The following is a 5641-nucleotide window of genomic DNA, read 5'->3' as shown; positions in this document are numbered from 1 at the left end:
TTGGCAGAGATGAGTGAGTGCCTCCTGTGCCGTCTCACTTTCTTGAAAGATTTCAATTTTGATTCCATCAATTGCTGGTGCCTTGTTCTTTGCCAATTCCTTCAATGCATCTTGGACTTCCTCCCTAAGCATCATTGGCTCTTGATTATATGGTACCTCTTGAAACGGTTGAACATTAACCATTTCCTTTTGGTACAGTGACTTTTTGTATTCCTTCCATCTTCTCTTGATGCTTTCTGCATCATTCAATAATTTGCCCAGAGGATCTTTCAATAGCAAGAGTCGAGGCTTGAATTTTTTCTTCAGTTCCCCCAGCTTGAGAAATACTGACGGTGTTCTTCCTTTTTGGTCTTCTGATTCCAGATATTTGTACATTTTGTTTTAATATTTGGCTTTATCTTCTTGAGTTGATCTTGAATATATCCCATCTGAATTTAGGGATTATCTGAAGAACAGATTTGATACATTAAACACTAAAGACCGAAACCAGAAGAGTTGTGGGATGACATCAAGAACATCATACATGTAGAAAGCAAAAAGTCATTAAGAAGACAAGAAAGAGGGAAAAGATCAAAATGGATGTCAGAAGAGACACTGAAACTTGCTTTCCAGTGTAGTGATGCTAAAGCAAATGGAAGAAATGAGGAGGTACAAGAGATGAACACCACGGATACAGGCGTATAAATCAGGGCTTTTCTTCCTATATTCCTGGTTCTCAAACATTTACCAGTGCACCTTTGGCAAAGATTCTCCCTCCCTCTCCCAATCTCACGAAGGAGCTCTGGTAGCACTGTAGGATAAGTTCTGGACTGCTAACCACAAGGTCAGCAGCTCAATCCAACAAGTCTCTCAGTGGGAGAAAAATATGGCTTTTTGCACCCATAAACATTGAGAGCCTGGCAAAGGTTGTAGTTGTTAAATGCTGTCAAATTTGTTCTGATTAATAGTGCCTCTACATAGGTTTTACCAAGGAATGACTGGTGGGTTTGAAGTGTAGCAGTCCAGTGCTTATACTACAGCATGACACCAGCACTTTGGAAATGCTGTGCAGGGTTGCTATTAGTCAGAATCAACTCCATGGCAATGGATAAGTTGTTAGGAAAGGAGACCTGGTGACCCTATAGGATAATCACTGAACTAGGAACTGCAAGGTTAGTTAGCAATTCAAATTCACAAACTGTTCCATGGCAGAAAGATATAAAGATTTCCCACCCCAGAAACCCTATCCAGGGTCTCTATGAGTTGGAATCGTGTTTTCTGCAGTGTGTGTTTGTTTTCTAAGGTGTTAGGAAACATTTAAGATGCATTTAAGAAGCAGAGAAAGGGTTGGGGGAGAAGCAACCATTGCATTTCTAGAATATTCTTTTTTCAAAGGAGTTTTTGTCATCATTCCATTTACCTTTTCCATTTCCTTAAGAGAAAGGAAAGGGAAATTTCTATAAATCTTGAGAGAATTGTGACATGAAATTGGCACTTTTTGCATGGCCTTCATTATCTGAGATTGGTTCTCCAAGAGATTTTATTGCTAACCCTGGCAAAATTAGGGGATCTGAGAAAGGTTACACCAGCTCTCCAGCTATTAAGGTGTGTGAAAATCTCCTACTTTCTCATGAGGGTGTGGGACTCATGAGACTGTCATCTAGGGAACTATGATACAGTGGTTAAAGTATACATATTTTTAAAGTTTTTATTGTGAACTGAGTGATAGTTTACATGGGAGAACATCAGCTTTACACCATCATTTCATTGCAATGATTACAATCTCCTCTGTGCATCATCATTCAACAGTATTTGCTTCTATTCCCTCCGTTGTTTTTTTTTTTTTTTTTTGGTGTGTGTGGGGAGTATAATTTTAAGAGTTAAATATACCTCTAATTCAAACCTAAGGAAAGCAATGTCAATAATTCGTTAGAGTCATTATTGAAGGGTCCAGCAGCCTGGCAATGGTTCAAAGAGCACTTAAGGATAGCGTATTTTTTATAGTTTGTTGGGAAGTGTGCTGAAATAAGCTTGCAGATTAGACACAAAATTGATTATTATTCTACAGATCAATGAAACTACAATATTCTCTGAGGAACAGAAAACATTTGCATCTCTACTGGACAAAATCTGCAAATTAACATGCAACTACACAGACTCTGTGACCTGATCAATAGCCAAGAGTAAGCCAAACAAAGATACATTAACCTAGAGAATTAGCCAACCCCAGGGGAGCCGGCTGACAGACAATGCTTCACAATGACATTGCCAGGATATTCCTTTGCCAATGTATTTCCAGCTTTGTGTAATTTTTCTTAACATGTGGCTCACAATTGGAAAGTCACTGCTCTATGGAAAAAATGCTTAAGTTTCACATTCTGCATTTGGCATTTGGAAATTCATGTGAAATGGTTATTGGCATTTTCTGTTTATGAATCCGTTACCTTGATCTTTTCTTTTTAGGCTTCCTTCCAAAATCTATGCTTTTTTTTTTTAATGTTTTATTGTGAATTATGTGATAATTTACATGGGAGAACATTAGCTTTACATTCATCCTATTGTATATCATTTCATTGCCATGGTTACAATCCCCTCCATGCATCATCAACCAACCAAAGGGTATACCCTGCAAGCCTATCCCCTGGTCATCAGCACACAGCCCTCTCCCTTTCTGGGTCTAAAGTCCTGAGCCACTCCATCTCTCCACATCATCATCTCTACCTCCATGTCTGGTGTCACTGCTTCTCTTCGCTCTTCTCCCTTGATGGTCCCAGGGACCTCTGCTCCTAGACTGCAAAGTCAACTCCCCTCCTTTTGCTACAAAATGTCTACCTTTACATTTCCAACTCTCACAATCAGTCCTGATAACAATTATTCACTACTGTATCACAAGAGACCTATCTGAATCTCCTTTCATCAGCCCTGCCCAGACAGACTGGATACTACTCAGTGGAGATTCTACCTTCCCCCATGCCCTCTGGATCTAGGCTCCCTCTTGAAAGCTTGTAAGCCAGTCACTTCTATCTTTGTAGCCAGCCTCATTTTGGGTAGCCAGTGTCCAAGTTGCCATCCCTGTCTACTCTGTGTATGGAGGGGGTGGGAATGATCTTTACTGTAAAGATTTGTTCCCTCTTTTGAGCTACTGCATCCATAGCTGTAGGACAAGTCCATCAAATTGTATGAGATTATTCTTTTTTTTTTCACCTCTTCTTTCTTCTTCTAGCTGAGCTGTGATCATCCAGTCATTGAAGCCAGGTCAAGTGAGTATTATCTGCAAGTGTGGATGTTCCTATGCATATGCCTTCTATTCTTATCAGCTTGATGCTTCACTCTCCAAAATCCATACATTTTTGCAACAGAACAGTCTGTTGATGGGAATATGTGGAAGAAAAAACAACATGTTATGTGTGGTGACAGTTTGCTGTTTTTCACAGATTTTCACTAGTCATTATCGCATACTTTTTTTTAGGAAGATGGTGTTCTTCCTTCTTTTATTTACTTATTTTTTTACCTAATAGCTGCTCCTGGAATCTTGGCATCTGCATAAATGTTGTTGTTGTTAAGTGCTGTTGAGTCAGTTTCAACTCATAGTGACCTTGTATAGGGATTCCACTGCCAATCTTGAGATGTGCAGTCCAGTGTTTACCCTACAGTGCCACACCAGAACTCCATTTGCTTTGTATGTGAGAGAAAAATGATCTTTCTAATAGAATAAGAAGTCAAGATTGGATTAAGCAGATAAGAATTAGCACATTGTGTGAGATGATTTTAGTTTTTTTCCAGGTGTTTATTTTTATTTGTTGCTGTTATTGTTAGGTGCCATTGAGTCAATTTCAATTCATAACAACCCCTATGAACAAAACATTGCTTAATCCTATGCCATCCTCATTCTCATAATTCTTTCTATGTTAGAGCTCCTTGTTGCAGCCACTGTGTCAATACATTTTGTTGAGGCTCTTCACTTTTTTTGCTGACTCTCTACCACACTTGATGCCCTTTTTCTGGTCCTGGTCCCTCCTGATAATATATCCAAAGCACATAAAACAAAGTCTTGCCATATCTACTTCTAAGAAGAATGCTGGCTATTATTTCCCCAATAAATATTTGTTTGTTCTTCTGGTAGTTCATAGTATATTCACTATTCTTTGCCAACACTATAATTCAAAGGCATCAATTCTTCTTCAGTCTTTCTTGTTCATATCTACCTTTTGCATGTATGTGATGCAATTGAAAATATCATGGCAAACTTTAGTCTTCAAAGTGATCTCATTACTTTTTAATACTGTAAAGTGATCTTTTTCAGCAAAATTTCCCAATGCAATATGTCATTTGATTTCCTGACTGTTGCTTCCATGGATGTTAATTGTGGATCCAAGTAAAATGAAATCCTAGACAACTTTAATCTTTTTCTGCTTATCATGCTGTTGCTTATTGGACTAGTTGTGAGGATTTTTGTTTTCTCTATGTCATCAGTAAGTGCTTAAAGTCCTCTTTACTTTCAGCAAGTCATCTGAATATCTCAGCTTGATAATGAGGTTTCCTCGAATTCTGATGCCACATACTTCTTCATATAGTCTAGCATCTCTCATTATTTGCTCAGGATATAGATTTTAATAAGTGTGGCAAAGGATACAACCTTGACACACACCTTCCCTGATTTAAATCTCAAGAGTATCCCCTTGTTCTGTTAGAATGACTGCTTCTTGTTTTTTTTTGTTTTTGTACAGGTCCTGTTAGAGTACAATTAAGTGTTCTGGAATTCCCATTGAAAAAGAAAGTTACAGACAAATAACCCTCATAAACAGAAACGCAGATTCTTAACAAAATCCTATCCAGTAAAATCCCACATCGTATATATATATATATATATATATATATATATATATATATATATATATATATATATAAAAATCATGACCAAGTGGGGTTCATACCAGATATATAATGCTGGAATGAACAATCAACTTAATCTACTACATAAATAAAAAAGAAAAAGAACCACATGAATATATCAATTGATGCAGAAAAGGCATTTGATAAAATCCAACACTCATTAAGGATAAAAACTTTTATCAAAATAGGAATAGAATGGAAATTCTTCAACATAATTAAGGGCATATGCATAAAACATTTTGCTCAACGGAGAGAAACTGAAAGCATTCCCCCTGCAAATGAAAATCAGACAAGGATGCCCTTTATCACCAGTCCTGTTCATTATTGTATTGGACTTACTGGCAAGAGCAATAAGGCAAGATGGGAAATAATGTATCTAAATTAGCAAATGTATCTAAATTAGCAAATAAGAAGTATAACTATCTATGCAGATGATATGATCCTATACATAGAAAATCCCAAAGAATCAACTAGAATATTACTGGAATTGATTGGAAGATTAATGCAAGTGTCAGGGTAGTGATCAACACAGAAAAATCAAATGGGTTTCTTTATACTAGCAAAGAGAACTCTGAAAAGGAAGTCAGTAAAATGATACATTTATAATACCTACCTAAAAGATGAAAATTTAAGAATAAAACTAACCACAGACACAAAGAAAAAAGCAAAGTACTACTGCAAGAAACCCAAAGGGACCTACATAAATGGAAGAATATACCAGGCTCATGGATAGGAAGACTTAAAGTTGTGAAAATGTTAATATTACACA

Source organism: Chrysochloris asiatica, unplaced genomic scaffold, assembly GCF_000296735.1.
Source record: "Chrysochloris asiatica unplaced genomic scaffold, ChrAsi1.0 scaffold00039, whole genome shotgun sequence".
NCBI lineage: Eukaryota > Metazoa > Chordata > Mammalia > Afrosoricida > Chrysochloridae > Chrysochloris > Chrysochloris asiatica.
The sequence above is the reverse complement of the archived record's forward strand: the minus strand, read 5'-3'. Positions refer to the sequence as shown.